The following is a 22,154-nucleotide window of genomic DNA, read 5'->3' as shown; positions in this document are numbered from 1 at the left end:
GTTGCATTTGAATCCTTGATTCAAATGAGCTCCATTGAACTTGTTGCTGTTTGCATTAGCACAAACAACATCACATATACATGCCATGTTCTTGCATCATATTGTGCATTGCATTGATTGTGTCTATTCTCTGTTTGCCGGTGTTGTTCCCCCTCGGTAGACGTTGTTCCGACGCTGTGATCGTTGACACTAATGAAGACCCAATGCTATCTTCAGAAGTGCCAGGAAAGCAAAAACCCCTTGTTCATTGCGATACAATCCCACTCTCTCGCTCCTGCTCTCTTACTGCATTAGGACAACAACGTTTCAACTGTTACATGCTGCGGTAGCTGAACCCCTTTCCTCTGCATGACCTGTCATTGGCACAGTAAATAGATGAAACCCACACTACAGGAATCAGCTACTTTGCCGTCTGCCACGGCAGACGGGAAAGGCAAGGATGGCGGACGGCAAAGGCCTTTGCCGTCTGCCGCGGACGGGAAAAGGCTCCGACAAAGTAGGCTACGATAAAGAGCTTCTTTGCCGTCTGCTTTCTAAAGCGGATGGCAAAGGGGCCTTTGCCATCAGCGGCTGACGATAAAGAAAGCCGATGGCAATAAATGTGCTGTTAGTCCGATAGGTGACTAATGGCAGTCTTTGCCGTCCGTGGCTGGTGGCAAAGAGCATCAAGCCTTTGCCGTCTGCCACTGTAGGCAAACTGACCAAATGGGTCAGCTGCTAGGAAGCACAGGTGGCTGCCACGTGGCTTCTTTGCCGTCCGCGGCGGACGGCAAAGGGCTCGTTGCCGTCGGTGGCAGACGGCAAAGAGCCTGCATTGCCTCTTTTTTCTATTTTTTCTTATACCCTACCATTTTCATAGTAAATAGATGATACATATATATTTTTCACATGGAAAGTTCACAGCAAACAAATGAGATATCCAACACATATAATTTCATCATACATGCATAGTTCCATCAACCATACATAGCAAGTTCCACATACATGCATCCAACCATGCATATTACAATAGTGTCATCCTACCATACATGCATAGTTCATCGATACAAAAGAAACATAGTTCATCCAAACAAGCACTCCATCTATAAAAGCAAAAAGGAAAAGAAGCACTCCATCCATGCAAGCTTCCGTGAATTAAATCAAATCTGCAAAATGATAAACAAGATGTTAGAAAAAGAAGAAGAAAAAGAAGAAGAAGAAGACTATAAGAAGTAAGCATACTTAAGTAAAATGGAGCTAACCTAGAAGAAAATGAAGAAGAAGAAGAAGAAGACTAGAAGAATACTAGAAGAAGACTAGAAGAATACTAGAAGAAGAAGACTATAATTAAGCTTATAATGTAAACTTGGTCATTTTGTGCTAGCATAAGTAATTTCGGAGTTAACCTATAGGAAACTAAGCATATTAGAGATAACTTAGCATATTAGAGCCAACTTAGGTAAAATGGAGCCAACCTAGCTAATTATGCCATCTTTGAGTGAACTAAGCATATTAGAGCTAACTTATAGCTAACTTATTTCATTTTGGAGAAGAAGAAGAAGAAGACTATAAGCTTATTATGTAAACTTGGTCATTTTGTGCTAACATAAGTAATTTTGGAGCTAACCTATAGGAAACTAAGCATATATAGTAGAGATAACTTAGCATATTAGAGCCAACTTAGGTAAAATGGAGCCAACCTAGCTAATTATGCCATCTTTGAGTGAACTAAGCATGTTAGAGCTAACTTATAGTTAACTTATGTCATTTTGGAGAAGAAGAAGAAGACTATAAGCTTATTATGTAAACTTGCTCATTTTGTGCTAACATAAGTAATTTTGGAGCTAACCCATAGGAAACTAAGCATAGTAGAGATAACTTAGCATATTAGACCTAACATATGTAACTAAGCATATTAGAGCTAACATAGGTAACTAAGCATATTAGAGCTAACTATATATAGATCATTTTGGAGATCTGACATACCTGACATAGTTCAGTTCTCATTGTTCTTCTCCTTCTCCTTCCTCAGCCTGATGCGCCAACAGCGGTGAGGCGGTGGAGGTAGTGGGATGTAGTCTTCTACCACAATTGGCGTGGTTATGTCGCCCAGCTATGGGATCGCCGGCGCCACCACCATCGCGAGGCCATCTTCCGGCAGGACAGGCACGACCATCGCTAGGTCATCCTCAGCCACCACCATCTCTTGCCGATGGTGCGCCACCACCATCTCTTGCCCTTGGTCAGCCACCACCATCGCTAGGTCATCCTCAGCCTGATGCCCACTCTGCTCCTCTTCTTCCCCACTCCAGTCCGAATCATCCTCCTTGTTGTCTTTGCTGCAGCCCAAATCGCTGCTGCTTTTGCTACAGCCAAAATCACTGTTGCTTTTGCTACAGCCAAAATCGCTGCTGCTTTGGCTGTAGCCAGTGTCGCTGCTGCTGCTCCCATTGCCTGTCCAAATGCAACAATTAATGACTGTTAACAATGGATGCGAGACAAAGCCAAATGTAGAGGAATAAGAAGAGGCATAACGTACTGGCATCATCGTCCTCAGCGTAGCGCATGCGACACATAGTCGCGTTGACCACCTTCACGATGAGCATGGTGGCGGCGTCGTCGTACCTGAAGAGAAGGAAATACCCCAGCCGCAGGTCGTAGGCACGGTAGAACTTCTCCCAGCCACGACACAGGTACATGTTGCCCTCCTTGATCACCAACCCCACGTCTCACAGCCTGCGAAACCCGCTGCCGGCCTGTCGCAGCTTCACATTATTTGGTGGATCTTCACCCAGCATGTTCAGAAAAGTGTCATGCAGCCTCTGCAGTTTCGGACAAGGAGTGATGTAGAAAACAGCAGAGTTATCATAATGAGATGGGTGAAGGGGAGATCGCTCCTTTTATATACCTGCCTCTTGGAGGAAGTCCCAAGTATGATACTGAAGAACTCAAAAGCATCCAACTTGTACTCCGGTGTGGCAGAGCGGAGCCTGCGGTGAGGGCCTCCCCCCATCTCTAATAAGCAGCAGAAGAGACCAATTAGTATCTAGCTAGAAGCATATCTATAAACATAGAGCCAAGTTTCTAGACATGAAAGAAAACTGAGAGAAAAAAAGCAATGCACTTGTGCTCAACAACACCAACAACACCTAGTTAATTTGGTAGGTTCGTGGGCAATGGCAATTGGCACCCTTCAAAACTAGGGATTTCTTTAGACGTGAAATAAAACTGAAAATGTTGAAAAAAAAGCATAGTAATATAAAAATAGAGGGGAAAATACACTTCTTCTTTCTCCTCTTTATCTTCTTCTTTTTTTTCATCTTTCTTCTTTCTTCTTAACCAAAATTAAACCTAAAGTTCCTTCTGGTGTGACCACATTGGAATACTTGTGGCAACAAATCATAGTTGCACCACATTTTAGGTGGCTCTAGTGTGTAGTGTCGTAAAATCAATTTACTTTGTATGCAAATCAGAATGTATAGTTTGCCTTTCCGCAAATCAGAATGTATAATTTACTCGTGCACTAATATTTACTTCACTGAAAGATTTTTCACTTTGAAGGGAAATAGTTTTTGTTCCATCATCTATTAATAATATAACAATAATAATTCATTATATGCCAATGAGTTGAGAAATCTGGCTATCTATGCTCTAAACCTAAACTAAAGTAAACCTAAACTAAACCAAACCTAAAATAAACCTAAACTAAAGTGTCGGGGTTAGGGGGTGTGGTGTCGGGGTCGGGGTGTCGGGGTGTGGTGCCGGGGTCGGGGTGTCGGCGTCAGGGGGTCGGGGTGTCGGGGTGTGGTGTCGGGGTCAGGGGGTCGGGGTGTTTCCTTCTATCCTTCTTCCTCTTTCTTTCTCTTCTTCTTCTTCTTTCCTTTCTTTTTCTTCTTCTTCTTTCATCTTTTTTCAACTTCTTTTACTTCTTTTCGTTTCTTCTTTTCTTCTTCTTCTAGTTCTTCTACTTATTTTCTTCTTCTTCTTTTTTCATCTTTTTTCTACTTCTTTTCTTTTCTTCCCTTCTTCTTCTACTTCTTTTCTTCTTCTTCTTTTTTCATCTTTTTTCTACTTCTTTTCTTTTCTTCTTTTCTTCTTCTTCTACTCCTTCTACTTCTATTCTTCTTCTTCTTCTCTTCTACATATTCTTTTTTCTTGTACTTCTTTTCTTCTAAACTAACACTATATAACACATATCTAGCACTAAATCTATCACTAACAATTAAACAACAAAAAAAATGAAAAAACAGAAAAAAGAAAAAAAATTCCTCATTTGGCATCAAGTTTGGGTAAGGCACCTATCAAGTTCGACAAATCCTCACTGTGGTCTGTTTCTTCTCAGTAATCAAGCTTGAGGAAGGAAGAACCACATGGCAGAGGACAGTGAGGCAGAACAACAATGTCCATCCAATTTTGTGCAGTTCCACTAAAATTGAGGAAGACATGCCCGGGTATGGAGATACGCATCGCTGTTTCCAAAAATATAAAAAAGGGATATAGTGTTTTTACTTTGTTTTGGAAGTGGTACAAGATTAACAGTGACATCTCAATTGTCAATAAGAATGAATGAAAAGTACACCAACAAATAGAAGCATCATGATTATCTTGATGGGAACTAAACCAGGATACCCGAGAAAAAAAGCATTTCTTCATTTAACCAGTGATAGTATTAGATCAGCAGCACCAATAGGAGCATATGGACAATGACCGCACAACCACCATGTACTTTTTGTCAGAACAACATGTATACCTCCACCGAGGCATAAAACATGACAACTTTTCGAGTGGCATTTCCTCTACAATAGTAGGTGATGTTGGATCAACCGACGAACCCTAGCTAATGTACATGGGGAGCTGGGGAGTAGTCGCATAGAAGAAAACCTGCATGTAGCGACCTAGGGAGCTGGACCACTACAAGAAGTTATACCTCAGGTGGGCGAGATGTCACTTAGGCAGGCGGGCGGGATCTACCCACATGATGGCAGCGAACAAGGGCGCGGAGGACCTTTGTTCGTGCCAGCACTGGCTCCGAGAGGACGGTGTACATCGGCTTCCTCCATCACCGACGGCGACAACGTCGGATCTGTGACCACTAGTGAGGAGAGAGATAGAGTGGACACTGTCATCTTGTTTTGATATGGAGAGGGTGAGAGAGCGAGAGGCGAGAAACCCTATCAAACAAGAGGCTATATATACAATGGAGTAAAAAAATCTCTCCATCGCAGTGGTTTTAAATAGAATACGCGCGTTCCCGAAAAAATGAAACGAAAACTGGCGGACAATTTTTTTTAACGTACCAGGAAAGAAAACTCGATAAAAAACACGCCCCCGCTTCCATGTCGCGAGAGTCATCGCGCTCACACACATAGACATAGACATGCATATCCGTGTTTGTGTAAAATTCCAGCTCCATCTCCATCTCCATATCCAATCATATTTGTCCAGCTGGCACATTATTTACATTGTTAATTATATACGCAACAATATTAACGTACAACATCTCTTGTTTGCAGGCGTCCGGACCGCTGCCACACCCGCTCCTGACCAACCCGAACCCTCTTCATCACCTGCGCGTGCTTCCCACCCGAAACGGTCAGTGCCGCATTCATGCCCGGCCAGAGCGGACGCGACCTCTCACTGGCGCCGGCATTGAAGCGGCACGGTGGCAAAGAGAGCGTCGCCCGCGCCGCTTCCCAGTGCACGCGACTGCTCCATTTTCAAAGGTCGCAATAGCTGGGCACAACATGCATGTAAAAAGTACTTGGGAGTCCGTGCTACAGCTAGCTGTCCTCCCCCAACTCGTCAATCTCTTCCTGTAGTGCTAGTACTCCGTGGCACGATCGATCAACAAGCAGGCGGGAAAGATATCGTATACTCACTACTGCAGGATGCTGCTAACGTGACACTACGATCAGAGACCCTTTCACGAAACTGTGTGTGATGCATTAATCACATATGGGGATGTAAAAAACCCATCAAAAAAGGTGCAAAACGTTTGCGATGGAGGATGCACCAAACACGGTTCAAATTTCAGTTGTGTGTGCGATGCAGGGCACACAGTTAACCCATTCGAACTATTTGTGATGAGGCAGAACAACAGAAAAGGGCAGCCATATCAATGTGTGTGTGATATAGGGCATACAGTTCGCTCCGATGAACCGTTTTCTATTAGGGAGTGCAACATAAACGGTTAGCCAGATCAAGGTGTGGGTGATGTAGGGCATTAGGTTCACTCGGACGAACTGTTCTCGATTAGCGAACGCAACAGAAATGGTTCAACTTAACAAGATGTGTGTGATACGTGGCAAACAGCCGACTCGGACGAACTATTTGCGATGAAAATTTACAACACAGACGGTTAATACAGTTAGTTCATGTGCGATTCTGTGTGTACAAAAAACTTTGAAAAATGCAAACTAGTTGCTTGCGGCGGCTAGGAGTATCGCACACGATGCGTCTGCGAGTACTCATGTGCAATGATTAGTAAGTTACACATGCATTTCCTTATGTTAACACTTGTGTGATAAATAACACGTGGAACCGGAAACGGTATTCGGGTTGTGTGTGTGCTCCACTTAGTGTTCCTGCGCTCCAGCTATGCTTCCCATGCTCCACATGGGTGAATTGTAAAATCCACACCTATTCCCTCACCAGTTTCCCGCCACCAGCTAACGGCTTGCTGCATATAACCCAGGCGGCAACGCACCACCGTGACACTCTGCGAAGATCTAGTCCTCACCCATCTACCATTAGTTATTCCAAGCATGGCAGGCAATGACCAAAGCATCCACGTCGACGCCTACCTGTGTTACATCTTCGGTGAGGAGAACGAGCCGGAGCAAGTCCGGGAGCAAGAGCTTTATCGGTCGGTGCAGGCACCCTGGCCTATCGGCAGCAATATCGGCGTCACAGTCCTTGGGAGCACAATCGACATATTGCAGAGCAGGTGTGATGAGTAGTTTGCCATCCACCGTGCAAAAGATCCAGAGCTGCTTGGCGGCATGATCGACGACCCACCCGAAGAACCGCCGTCACCAGTGCTCATTGAGAACCTGATGCCCCGCAGGGAATGGGCAGAGGACCTCTGCGATTCAGTCAAGACAAAGGTAGCCTGCGGCTTCATCATTGCCCGTGGCGGCCGTGTCAACCTCGCTCCCGATGATGTGGTGGCGAGGCTCGAGCGCATCCTTGCCAGAGTTGACGTCCCGACGAAGTAGAACATTGCCAACGTGATATCTTGAGGATGCAGGTGATCGACGGAATTTGCTACCAGGCCAGAGACATGGAAATGGAGCGGTTCCGCGGAGTTGTCATGCGCGCGATTGCACGCTGTCAAGCTCTTCTGGAAGAGGCCCAGCAGCCCCAAGAGCCTCCCAGCGCCAGCAGCTCCGTAGGCGGAGGCGGGTCTGGACACTCGGAGTGCATGGCCGCGAGGGTGCTATGCTGATCATGGAGTTCGAGAAGACCATCGTCGGAAGGTCGCCAGCTCAGCCTTTTAGCTTATATTTTTTGTTATAGTTGTATGCATATGTAGGTCGTGAGTGTTCTGGGCCTTGCCGCATTTGGCATTTTAAATTATCGTGAATATGTAAGACAATTATTAAGAATTATTAACCGTTGCCATTGTAACTTTGCCTCAACGGCGAGCAGAGCGCGCAGGGACGCCAGAGCGGAGCACGCCGCGGCCGCCTCAACAGCGAGCAACCACGTGATCAACCTTCTGCCGTCAATAAATTTTGACCTTGTTTCTCGTCACATTGCTGATTACAATGCAATAAGTAATTGCAAATCTATTCACACCTATCAAACTAATATGTGTTCACAGTTAGCACCGGGCTATAAAAACTACCCACTTGAAAATTACATCACAGTTCCTCTCCTCATCACCCACAAACCTGGTTTTTTCTGTCAAGTCATTCTGCCATGATCGGTAGGAGGATTTTAGGGTGGACATATAACCAGGCAGCAAAGACCAAGGCCGCGGAAGCACTAGAGAGGTCCCGCCGTGAAGCCGCAGCCTCTACAGCGATGTCTCGGCACGCCGCGGAGCCCTCAAACGAGCTCTCACGGGAACGTGAGGGCTCTCACAAGCGCATTCGCGGCGTCGGCCATCGCGATTATCCGGCGTTCCTGAAGTCCTTCGCCGGCGACGACGACATTCTCGCTGGCATCACTACACAGCAGGAGCTAGTCGACGGCTCGATGAAGCTGCTCAAGATCAGCAATGCCTCAGTTGACAAGGCGACCAGCCTCGTCGAGCAACTCATGGGTGACAATGCGAAGCTCCTCAAGTTGGTCACCGAGACGGAGGAGGAGGCCGCCAGCTGGAAGATGCTGCATCAGCAGAGCAGTGCCTCAGAGATGACACTGAAAGCAGTCATCGAGGAACTGATAGGTGGCTTGAGGAAGCTTCGGATCGAGCGCGAGCAGGAGGTGGAGGAATCCATGGCTGCTTTCAAGCAAAGTCTTGAGGAATTGAAGAAGGAGCTGGAGGATTTTGCCGCCCGGCGATCCATCGACGAGTAGAGACAGTAGCGACCCAGATCGTTGTCTGCAATTTTCTTCTTTTCTTGTCCCCCTGTCTTCCTGGCTTTGCCGCATGTGGCATTTCAAATTATCCGGAATATGTAAGACAATTATTATCTGCACCATTGTAAAATTGTCGTCGTATTATCCGTTGCCATTTTATTTGTGGTCGTATTATTCGTTGCCCTATGTGGCGATTTAAATGTTGCCATGGGATCACAAGCAAACACCCTCCGTCCAGGTGCTTTAATTAACCCATTAATGGAGAAGTTGTGAGCGAGGCGGTCGGCGGCTGGTGCATGGAGGTCAAAGAGCTCGCTTGCCGGTGAGCATGGGCGGCCTTGCTGCTTGCACATGTCCCGTCGAGCCTGCGAGGTGGACAGGATGCACGCGTCCTGTCGAGCCTGCGCGGCGGACTGCTCGCACACGTCCCGTCGAGCCTGCACGGCGGACTTCTCGTGCTCGTCCCGTCTAATCAAACAGTTGCATGCATGCCATTGAGTATGGTTAAATTTCGACACGGTAAATATAATACAACCGTTTGCGATATTAACGTGTTAGATTTTTGTTTCAAAAAGGACTTCGCGCCTCTTCTCAAACTGGACGATTTTTTGTACCACGGCATATATATGCCATGTCATGAAACCATGCCAAGTTTCATGTTTTTTGGGTGACTTTTTGATTTACTTGGATTTAAAAACTGAGATTCTCCTTGTTTCAGGACGACGACAAGTTTGTAATTCATTCTCATTCCTTAAACGAGACCTAAACATGCACCCAATGACACATGTACGATTTCCCACGCATTTTGCTTCACTGGAGCATGTGGTTGTAGTTCAAATTTGAATTATGGACTACATTAAATGCATAGAAAACTTAGTAATTAGTAATATATATACAATGGCCAAACGAACCCTCAACAATTTCAAATTTCAGCTCGACACTCCTGTTATTCTGTGTTGCCTGTAGAAAACAAAGTTCAAGGAGAGAAGAGGCAGCAATTATCATTTCGCCCACAAGAGGGGCATGTTTCCATGAGGGTTGCGATAGGCTCCGCTTTGTAAAAGGCTTGTAATATAGCTTCGCCCAAATTGGACAATTATATGTACCATGTAGTGACAGCATGCCAAGTTTCATGATTTCCTGGTGAGTTTTGGATTTACAGACATTTAAAAACCGAGATTCCCAATGTTTGTGGCCAAGCCAGGACGGCGAGACGGTTGAATTCGTTCCCATTCGTTCCATGGGACCTAAACATGCACCTCAAGGAAACATGTACGTATTTTCTAGCCATTTTGGTGCACTGGAGCATGTATTTGTAGTACGGATTTGAATAAGGGAAGTTAAGTGCCTTGAAAACTCAATTAATGAATAAAAAAGGTCAAACGCACCCTGCATAATTTCAAAGTTTAGCGCGAATCTCCAGTTGTTCCGTGTCGCGTGTAGAAGAAAATACGAGGCTAGAAGAGGGAGTGATTATCATTTGGCCCACAAGGGGACACGTTTCCTTATCGGAACCACGAGGGTTCATGCGACAGGCTCCGGTTTGTAAGAGGTTTGTAATAAAGCTTGGCCCAAATTGGCAATGTTTTTACCACGACATATATGTGACATGACGTGACACCATACCACCTTTGATGACTTTCTGGTGAGTTTAGGATTTATGGGGATTTAAAAACCGAGATTCGAAATGTTTGAGGACGAGCTAGGACACCGGTACGATTGTAATTCGTTCCCATTCCTGGCATGAGACCTAAACATGCACCCAAGGACACATGTATAATTTTTCTTGCCATTTTGGTGAACTCGAGCATGTATTTGTAGTTCAAATTTGAATTATGGACATTAAATGCCTAGGAAACTCAATTAGTGTATAAAAAGGCCAAACGAACCCTGAATAAGTTTAAATTTCAGCACGGATATGTTGTTGTTCCATGTTGCCTGTGGAAGAAAATACAAGGCGAAAAGAGGCAGTGATTACGTTTCGCACACAAGGGGAACACGTTTCCCTATCAGAACCACGAGGCTTCTTTGAGAGAAGCTCTAGTTTTTGTAAGAGGTTTGTAATAAAGCTTGGCCCAAATTGGACAATGTTTTTACCATGACATATATGTTCCATGACGTGACACCATGCCACCTTTGATGACTTTCTGGTGAGTTTAGGATTTATGGGGACTTAAAAAGCAAGATTCGAAATGTTTGAGGACGAGCCATGACACCGGTACGGTTGTAAGTCGTTCCCATTCCTGGCATGGGACCTAAACAGGCACCCAAGGACGCATGTATAATTTCTCTAGCCATTTTGGTGAACTAGAGCATGTATTTGTAGTTCAGATTTTAATTATGGACTTTAAATGCCTAGGAAACTCAATTAGTGTATAAAAAGGCCAAACGAACCCTGAATAAGTTTAAATTATAGCACGGATATCCTATCCATCCATGTTGCCCGTAGAAGAAAATACAAGGCGAAAACAGGCAGTGATTACATTTCGCCCACAAGGGGGACACGTTTCCCTATCGAAACCACAAGCTTCTTTGAGAGAAGCTCCGGTTTGTAACAGGCTTGTAATAAAACTTGCGCTACAATGGACGAAAAAAATTCCTTAACATATAAGTGTGGTGTCATGACACAATGGCAGGTTTCATGATTTTCAGCTTAGTATTGGATTTACGGGGATTTAAAAACCAAGATTCTTCTCACGAAATGTTTTCAAATAGCACACAGTTCACTCACGAAAGCCGATATTCAACGAAAACTTCGTAGAAACCATATTTTAAAGATTCATAAAAATCTGAAGAAAAAAATGTGGCATGTTAAGAAGGTGATGTTTTATTGCGACACAAAATTTCAAGTTCAAAAACATTACGAGATGTGAGCTATGAAAAAGACCAATTCCGCCCTGAATAGTGACATTACTATTCAACACTTATTTTGTCTTTTTCATAGCTCACATCTCGTAATGTGTTTCAACTTGAAATTTTGTGCGGCAATAAAACATCATCCTCTTAACATCCCGCATTTTTTGACCCGTTTCTCATGGTTTTAACCCGTTTCCACTGAATGTTGGTTTCCGTATGATATTCCCCCTCCCCCCCGCTGCGCGCGTGATCTGAGTCGTGCGTTCTGACTCTCCAGAACAAAAACCCCAGGGATCATACGTGTGCACCGTTGGTTGCTCGCAGATCAAACGGCAACCCTGAGCCCTTTCGACAGCACATGCAATACATGGGTAAGCACTGTGCGCATGCGTCGTGTAGCTCACGCTTCCTTCTATCCTAGGGTTTCATTCAAAATAGGCTACCGTATCTTGCCACTACTCTCATCGGTTTCCCGCCTCTTCTCCAAGATATGCATGATGTAGATGTTCGTTTAATTCTTGTAGTTCATCTCATGCAAAATCAATTAGTTTTATAAAAAAAACTATTTTAAGATTCATGGAATTGTGCATTGTAAAGGTAAAAGCAGAAAGTGACAATTCATTTAGAAAAAAAAGGTTTGGGCAATTAAGATATGGAAGATTCTAGAGAAGAAAGCAAAAGTGCTTGTGCTTTGAGGTTTGTGCATTATGCTTAAGTTCAACCATGGAGTCTTCTAGATTGTACATGTGGCAGAATCCGGTGGAATGTAGATGATATCCAACGGCCAGTAGTGCTCGGATTTGCCATCTCTGCACCGTCGGATTGGCTTCATCCAAGGAGCAACTTTCAAAGTTATTCACACACTATATAGGTGTATAGATGTGTCCCATACTAGAAAAAATAAAATTTTAGCGCATGCATGGGACGACCACTCCCCCCCCACCCCGCCGCCGCCGCCTCAAAGTTGGGTAAGTGACATCATAGGTATTGAACCAGGCTTGGAGTCGGGTACGGTGTTCGGTTTGTAATGTAGTTGGCGTGTCCCATCGGAGTTGTGCATTTGGGATTTATACACATCATACACCATCGTACCCATACATATTTTCGGGCCGCATTCAGTGTATACGGGGTCTTCTGATCGACCACGTCTCCCTTGTGCATTTTTTTGTGACGACATAGATCTCTGTGGGCTCCTCGAGTGTATATATATCATCCCTTTGACCGATAATGAGGGGTATGTGTTGGCCATGAATGGATTCCTCCTAGTTCGTGTTAGGGCCGGTCACCATCAAATGTTGGTCAACCAAAGCTCGAGCTCATGCATTGTCAAGATTCCCTCCCAGACACTTGTAAAAAAAGACACATCCGTGACATTTTGGGCCGAATGAATTTTTTTCTGTCATACATATGACACTTCTATGACGATAATTGTGACAAAACCCGGTATCATCATAGATGTGGTGGGCTCCTACTTCTATGACAAAAAATGGGCTTTTCGTCCTGGGCGGGCCGGAGACGCAGCTGCATGAAATTCTTTGGGCCGTCCATGACGGAAGAAACCGTGGTAGAAGCGAGGGCGAGGAAAATTTTGGCGAGTTCCCGGTTACGGTGGGAGGTCGGGGGCTGAGCGATGCGCGTTTCTCTCGTACACGTACGCGCGTGTGTGCGAGGTGTTGGCTCTAACTGAACCCGAGCGAGGCGTTGGGCTCTAACTGAACCCGAGCGATTGCACTACAGGCTACGCGTTACTGAACCCGAGCGATCGATCGATGGCTGTTAACTGAACCCGATCGAGCGATTCCTTCGCTACTGCTGCTAACTGAAGCCGATCGATGCTGCCTCTGGGATGAACAGTGAGCGTTGCAGGAGGGTTTAGATGAACAGTGAGCGGAGGCGTTGCCTCTGGATGAACAGGACCCCGTGGTGTGGTGGAGGGCTGGATGAACAGTAGACGGTGGAGGGGTGCCCGTGGAGGGGTGGTTGAAGAGGACCCCGTGGTGTGGAGGGCTGGATGAACAGTAGACGGTGGACGGGTGCCCGTGGAGGGGTGGTTGAACAGGACCCCGTGGTGTGGAGGGCTGGATGGACAGTAGACAGTGGAGGGGTGCCCGTGGAGGGGTGGTTGAACAGTAGCCGGTGGAGTAGCGCGCGGTGGAGGCTGGATGAACAGGAGCCCGTGGAGGCTGGAGGAGGTCGACGGTAGCCCGTGGAGGCTGGAGGAGGTCGACGGTGGAGATGAACAGTATCACGTGGAGCCCCGTTTTGTGGTACGCCACACCCCTCCCGATAAACAGGACCCCCGTTTCGACCGTAGGAGGTCCGTTTCGTCCGTTTTGCGGTACGCCACACCCCTCCTGATCAACAAGACCCTCGTTTCGACCGTAGGAGGTCCGTTTCGTCTGTTTTGCGGTACGCCACACCCCTCCCAATCAACAGGACCCCCGTTTGAACCGTAGGAGGTCCGTTTCCTCCGTTTTGCGTTACGCCAGACCCCTCCCGATCAACAGGACCCCGTTCCGAACGTAGGAGGTCCGTTTCCTCCGTTGTGCGGTACGCCAGGCCTCGTTTCCATCACCTGTTCCGTCCAAGCCCTCCCGATGAACACGACCACACATTCCGTTCTGACCCAGCCGGTTGGCTCCCACGCGTTCCGTTGCCTCCCGATGAACACGATGCATTCTGTTGCCTCCCCATGAACACAACGACGACGCTGTTTCTCCGTTCCGACCCAGCCATGTCAATGAGCCCTCGCCATACGTATGCGCCAGTAGGCGTTCGAGATCCCGCCCGTATGCACACATACGTGGCCGTATTTTCTTTCTTGCACCCTGGCCGCTGTACGTACGTGTACATGCTACGTGCGCGCCTCTGCTACGACACGTGCGCGCCTCTACATCCACCAGTATATATGTACGTACACGTTCACGACCAGAATGACAACGCTACATACGCTTCGACCAGGTGGGTCACGACTGTCAGGCACTTCCTTGCGTGCGAAGATGTAGCTGGTGGGTCCCAGCAGTCAGGGGGGCGAATCGTTTTGTTTTTTCTTGCCCGGACGCACTTCCTTCCGTGCGAAGGTGTAGCTGGTGGGTCCCAGCAGTCAGGGGAGAAACGTTTTTTCGCGAAATACGGTGGCCCATCCGGTGGGTCCCCGCTGTCAGGTGGAGGAATAATTATTTTGCACGTAATAAGGAGGCACTTCCTTGCTGCGGCAGTGGACCCAGCTGTCAGCGTCTCCATGCACAGTACTCTTCAGATGGAAGTCGGTCGTTGACCACATTGACCAGGCCGCGCTGAGAGCACCACGGCGGTGGACGACGCGAGGCCTAGGAAGGGGACGACACGGAGGCAGGGAAGACTCGGCAGTTGTTTCCCACGCGGAGGGGAGTACGACTGTACGAGGGTTTAGTGGTTCGTCTGCCGTCGCCGGAGAATAACAGCCGGTGTGGGTGAGTAGAGGGATGGCTAGGACAGCGATGGGAATACGGTGGGGCGGTGAGGCCTGCGCGGCAGCACAGCCGGCCGCGGGGAGGTGGGAGTAGGCAGTCCCACCGGCGCTTGTTTGAGCGGCTGGAGCAGGAAGAGCAGAGATTGAAGAAGCATGACAGCCGTTGGATGGACATCCAACAGTCAGTGCTTGTGCGTCAACCTTTTTTTTAGGAAAGCCTCAAATCGGTGGAAAACAGCATACAACCCATCTGCCATTATTTCTAATAATTTATAGCCCATTTGCTAATTCTTAAGGTTTTTTTGGAGCCCATATTCTTTTTGTTAGCATAACAGCCCATATTGTGGCCACGGTTAAAAAATTATATGAAATTTTGCATATTTCGGTGCGGTCCGAACTGCTTTTAATCCCGAAATTTCGACTCACATTCAAACTGATTTTAAAAATAAATGTACATCAATATAAAATCCAACAAATTCTCCACGCATAAAAATTAATGTAATTTAAAATCTTGAAATGAAAAAAAGATATTTGAAACTAATTGCCGGTTTGATGTGTTTTAAAAATGTACAGCCCATTTCTCATTACTGATGGGCCATTTTCTCGGCCAGCCGAATGAAAGCTCTCCTCGTCTTGAAAGATATGCAACCCAACAGGCCTGACAAAGCGACTTACTTGGCAAATCACAAAAAAACTGGGATGTGGCCGTGGACCCAGCTGTCAGCCTCTCCACGTACAGTACTCTTCCGATGGAAGTCGTTCCTTGACCACGTTGACCACGCCGCGCGGAGAGCACCACGGCGGTGGACGACGGCGAGGCCTAGGAAGGGGACGACGCGGAGCCGGGGAAGACGCGGCAGTGGAGAGGAGTACGAGGGTTCACTGGTTCGGCTGCGGTGTGAGGCTGCCGTCGCCGCAGGGCCTGGCCAACGGTGGGAATAGTAGGGGGCGGTGAGGCCTCAGTGGCAGCACAGCCGGCCACGGGGGACAGGAGCATGCGGCACGACCGGCGCTGCTTTGGGCGGCTGGAGCAAGAAGACCAGAGGTTGAAGAAGCACTACGGCCGTTGGATGGACATCGTACGGTCAATGGAGCTAGAATCGTTCATATTGACTAAGTTGACAAAGCCCTTCGTTCCTGTCAACTTAGTAGGCCCACAAGTCAGCCTCCCACCAAGGTGGGTCCCAGCTAGCCAGGGGAGTATTCATTTTTTGTGCGTAATAAGCAGGCACTTCCGGTGTGTCCGAGCTGACAGCAGGGGAACGTTTTTTTCACGAAATACGGTGGCCCGTTCGGTGGGTCCCAGCAGTCAGGGGGAAACAATTTTTTTCACAAAATACTGGTGGCCCGTCCGGTGGGTCCCCGCTGTCAGGTGGAGGAATAATTATTTTCCGCGTAATAAGGAGGCACTTCCTTGCGGCTGCCGTGGACCCAGCTATCAGCCTCTCCATGTACAGTACTCTTCCGATGGAAGTCGGTCGTTGACCACATTGACCACACCGCGTCAAGAGCACCACGGCGGTGGATGACGGCGAGGCCTAGGAAGGGGACGACGCGGAGCCGGGGAAGACGCGGCAGTGGAAGCCCGCGCGGAGAGGAGTACGAGGGTTCACCGGTTCGACTGCGGTGTGAGGCTGCTGTCGCCGCAGAATAACAGGGGTGTGGGTGAGTAGAGGGATGCCCTGGTCAGCGGTGGGAGTAGTAGGGGGCGCTGATGCCTACGCGGCAGCACAGCCGGCCACGGGAGGCGGGAGTAGGCGGTCCCGCCGGCGCGGCTTTGGCGGCTGGAGCAAGAAGATCAGAGATTGAAGAAACACGACGGCCGTTCGATTGACATCCAACGGTTACGTCTACTAGAATAGTTTGTTGATGTATATAATAACTAAAAAAATCTTGCATACGCGTCAACTAAACAGGCCCACAAGTCAGACCACTCCCTCTTTTTTTAATAATTTATATATAGCTCATGGCAACTTCTTATGCAATTTATTGCAGTCTTTTTTTTGGTTGGCCAGGGCCAATTTCGCATATTTCTGTGGGTTCCAAACTATTTTTAATACCGAAATGTCGAGCCAGATTTAAAGTACTTTGAAGATATATTTAAATTAGGTTAATGCCCAGTGAAATAGGAATCTGAAAATGTGAAAAAAATCAGAAATTATAAAGTAATTGCCAATTTGTCATCTGTTTTTATATTTACAACCCATTTCATATTACTTTCAAGATTTGCAGGCGTCTTGAAAGAGTTGCAGCCCATCAGGGCGTAGAAAAATAAGTAGGCCTGGATTGGGTATTCTTCAGAAAAAATAAACTGGGCTCATTTTCACAAAGAAAAAATAGCTGGGCTGGTCACATGGTGAACATAAAATATAAGCCTGGGCTAGACGGGCCACAGCCCAGTTCAAACCCTGCTCCGTCTCAACAATACCAAACAAAAAAAATACTGCTCGAGTAGCTACGTCCCAGGTGTCAGCCGATCTTGTGATGTTCTCTTGTCTATTGACTATATACGCTCACAATGTCGTGGGTCCCAGATGTCAGGAAAACACTAGGAGGAAGCATTTTATTTTTCCATACGCTGACGTGGTGGGCCCCTACTGTCATCCTCTCCACGTACTTCTGCCGATTCCTGTTGTTTGTTGACCATGTTGACAACGCGAGAGGGCGGCGCCGCGGCGAGCGCACCAAAGCGCGCGGAGGACGTCGGCGTTAACGATTTAGGAGACGGTGGGGCGGCGATGCGTGCGCTGAGGCGCAGCCAGCCGTGGGAGGCGGAAGCAGGCGGCCCCGCCGGTGCTGGTTTGGTTTTGGCGGCTGGAGGAAGACAGGACTGAAGAAACACGACAGACTGTAAAAGCAGCAGGAGTACTTAACAACCTTAACTGAAACCAGCAGGGGCACTTAACAACCAAAGCTGAAAGCAGTATGAGTACTTATACAGGTTCAACCGTACAAAGCACGCCTCGAACAGTGCTACTTTGCCTACAGTTAACCAAGGGTGAGGCCGCCAAGCCCCAGGACAAGGCCCAGGCGCCACCCCGCGCATCCACAACCTTCTGAAAGCGGCTTCATCTCGCAACGTGGTCAATAAACAGGATATTCGCTTTAGAGCCATGGAAAAGCATGAACATAATCTTCTGTCCTATTCTCCAAGATGGACGGGCCTTCATTATTTGAGACCACCCATGAATAAGTATCTTTTCACCTCCAAGGGGAATTGAGTAGGTCGACATAAACATCATGTTGTGACCAAGCGCAAGTCTGACCCGACCATGGTCAGGCATCTGTATAGGAACAATAGAACTCGGCAGTTCCTGTTTCAAGAAGATCACAGCTGTAAAACTGTGTATAAGCAATAGTTTATGAACAACATATATAACAGAAAACAGCTCGTACCATAAGTTTCTCGACACAGTTGGACCTGTTCAACGAGTGCAGCAGTGGCACACATATCCCACGTGGCCTTCCACCATTGAAACGCCCCACAAGGACCTCAAGACGATCAATAAAGTGTAGGAACTTGTGGATGTCGATCCAGTCAACTTCAGTGCCATTAGTAACAGCCGAGTTATTACAGAGTAACAAACGAGCAGACTGCTTAACTCTGAAAAAACCTACACGTGCCACCAATTATAAGAAAATATTAGTTAGAAGTAGCATCTTCGTGAGAGATTCGTTGCTACTTCTAAAGTTAAATTGTGATTAGTTAGACAGAATAGGTGGATTAAGAAGTAATCGAGGCAACAAGCAAGAACCAGATACAAAACTAACATGGATGAACAATTGGAACGACGTCGGGGTGGAAGATCGCAGTGAAGATGAGACCAGGTTCTGCTATTTCCATCAACATTCGTGCGCCAACTTTCAGTCCGTAACACTTGAGAAAGTTTATCCAAGTTCGGCCATAAAAAAAGCAGCGATCTTCTTGGTTCATGAACCCAACTCGGAACTTATATCCATGGCTTGTCTTCACTGTGACCATTAAACTAGTGTATTCAGTTATGGCAAGGCCGAGCATCTTGAGTACATGTGTTCTGGCAGAGCAAATAATACACTGCAGGAAAAATAATATGAGAACACAGCATGTTCAAAAAACCCCCACCCTCCCGGATAGAAAAGAGGATTCTAGGAACATACTGTGCGCGTTTCAAAATGTTGTGTTAGGATGAGAAGGAACAAGTGTGGCGTCTCGCCGAGGGCGCAGAAACCTGTAGGGTACTCGCACTTTGGGCACTGCAAATGAAACACACTAGATTCAGTAGGAAGAAAAATGCATCAACGGCGGCGGCTGCCATCCTAGGATTACCTGCGACCAAGGGACTTGGATTTATCGGGGATGGATGAAGAATTCGTACCTGGTTCTCCATGAGAAAACCCTATGCAATCGCCGAGAGGGGGTTTTCTCTGAACAAGCAGACGAGGGAGAAGGGGATTCAGGCCCAGTGAAATATTGCCGCTTCGTCCGTCCAGCTTACTGCTAAAGCTGGAAAGGGGGGTTGTGATTTGACGGCTCATTGGGCATTACTGCGGCGCTACGACCGGGGTGTGTCTACCGTGAAGTTGTGCACTCTAATTTGTGCATATGGCACGTGGACCCCGTTGCCGGTTGCCCCACATATCAGCGAAAGGAAGTAGAAAGACAGGAGTAACTAGTTACACATAAATATATTTTTTGACAGAGAGATACTCCCTCTGTAAAGAAATATACAAATCTTTTATATCACAGGCTCACCTTGCCGAGAAATATACTCCCTCTGCAACGCACGGGCATTATGGGGGTTCAGCTGAGAATATAATACTCAGATAGGCTCACGGTTCTGGACTTTGGGCCGCAGGCCGACCCTGCATGTTTGGGGGCCCATGTGTTCTACCTCAGCGCTTTTCATATTGCAAGCGATCGGTACGGCGCTGGTTTTAGATGCTGTCGCAAGGCGAATACACAAAATTGAATAAAGCACGGCAGCTGTTGGAATGAAATCGAACGACAGTTCCTAACCAGCAATCAGAGTTGCAATTCTATCAACGATATACCATGTGATAAATAATACTGTCATACTACTTATACACACAGGACACTTGTTTCACCATGCCAGATTATTACATCAAAATCTCTCGGAGGATAGATCAGTTCGGCAGTTGCGTGCTGCTACTGAAGAATTTCAAAGTTGATTTGGACCAGCTCTCCTTGCCGAGAAAGTTCGATTTTGACATCATCCCCTACCGCAAGATATGATTTAGATTTGAACCTTGACCATCCTTTAGCATCAATCATCATGCGACCATCCTTTGTACTTACGGTATATTGAGCAGGTTCATTCACACCAAGGCTGCGCATGGTAAGAGAAACTTGGCCGCGGTCGCCCGGATTGTTGAACGACTCCCTCGTTGCTCTAGGAATTCTCTGTTTGCAAACAAGAAGACATACCCAAACAGTTAGATCAACACAGTGAATCATGTGAAACAACATGGAAAGAAAAAAGAACGAAGCACTTGGGCGGCCAATGCTTACCAAGAAGGTGGACATGTCGGTTTTTGTAAGGACTTTGGTATATGAAGTGCGAACTGCAGCCCAGTCTGTTGCCGGTGCAACTGCACGGGCCGGAGCAGATGCAAGTGCAAGTGTTGGTGCAGGTGCCGAAGCCGCCGCTGCTGCCGGAGATGGTGCTCCTTGTAGAGCTGGTGCCGGTGTCGGAGCAGGTGCCGGTGTCGATGCCCGATCCTCCGGTAGATCAGACTGATCCGCTGACGCGGTCGGTGCCCAATCCTCAGCTGGATCAGACTGAGCTGCTGCCGCTGTCAGTGCTAGAGCAACTGCCGGTGCTCGATCTGTGCGAGACAGCGGCGATCGTGTCTGGTCTGCTATGATCAGCTTTCTAACTTGACTAGGATCCGTGACCGTGATCCAGTTTTTTTCTTCATTTCTTTTAAACGCGAGAAGGACTAATTGTGGCGTTTTTGTTAAACCAAACTGCAGTTCATCATAGGGATTCAGCTTGTACTCAGACAACAGACTTATCCAATTTTTTCCAGTAATATAAGTGATGGACAGTGCCTTCGTTACTAGCACGACATAAGAAGTGAAACCTGCAAAAATAGCCATCGTAGAGCAAACCAAATGGTTTATTCTGTGATGAATGTCACATGGCAAAACCTGCATCGTAAAATTGCAGGAAAAGAAAGAAAACATGACATTAAATCAATAAGATTTAGACAGTAAATCAATAAGATTTACTTGATGTGACACGAGTGAATCCTTACCAGGAAATCACTATGTTGAAGTACTAAACAGAAGATTGATCGTCCAACAACGCGTGGCATGCAGGGGCCCCGCCTACTCCCACAAGCAGGACAGTCCAAAGGTCGTGACAAATCGTATGGACCGAACATCCATGGGACTGGAAATCCTGGTGGGTGCGATAAACCCTGCAATGCATACAGATATTGGAGTGTAACCATAATTGATAAACCGTCCTCACAAAAAATATGATCTGGATACTTCAAAATATACAGACTGAATTGAGTGGACAGACATTAACATAGACCGTTCACACACCAAAAGCGGCAGTACTGATAAACAATACAGGGTTCACAAACACAAATCAAGTACTGAACAATAGTACTTACTACAGACCAGCAAAGTTGCACCAACTAAACTCTGCAGACTATTTCTTGCCACCGACCTACGGGATGAACCCCGCATAACTGACTAGGCCATGGACTTCGTGTGAGATGTCTACATGCACCATCACCATCTTGTCAACCTTGGAGAACCTAACAGAGTGGTCTTTCCACTCATAAACATGATGATGAAGACAGGCCGCATCAGATTTGTTGGGAAGCTTTACAAGAACCACACCCTTCGTAATCGAAGGCACAGCCAGGGAAATTGTTGTGGTCAAGTACAGCCTCGAGAACACGCCTGACAACAATGCTACAGGAAAACACTAGTTCAGGACACGTGGCGACAAGGACACAGCAGCTGGATAGTTCAGCAGTAGAACTCATCATCAGGTCTTCCAGTTCACACGGCATGACTTTGAGAACTTCATCTCCACCGCGGACCTGGTTCTAATTCAAACAGAAACCATATTTTATTACTACCTCCGTTCAGAAATATAAGATGATTTTCGATATTATACTCCATATATGACTACATATACGCACAGAAATGAGTGAACAAAGACACTAGAACATGTCTTCAAAGGCATGAGAGCAGAGGGATTACATGCAATATCCATAACACAAGTTACTGAGGCAAATATACCCTCTTAAAAGGTAGCATTGATGTTCATAAAGTACTCCCTCCGTCCCAAAATTCTTGTCTTAGATTTGTCTAGAT

This window comes from Triticum aestivum, chromosome 4D (assembly GCF_018294505.1).
Source record: "Triticum aestivum cultivar Chinese Spring chromosome 4D, IWGSC CS RefSeq v2.1, whole genome shotgun sequence".
In the NCBI taxonomy this organism is placed as follows: Eukaryota; Viridiplantae; Streptophyta; class Magnoliopsida; order Poales; family Poaceae; genus Triticum; species Triticum aestivum.
Note: the sequence above shows the minus strand (reverse complement) of the source record.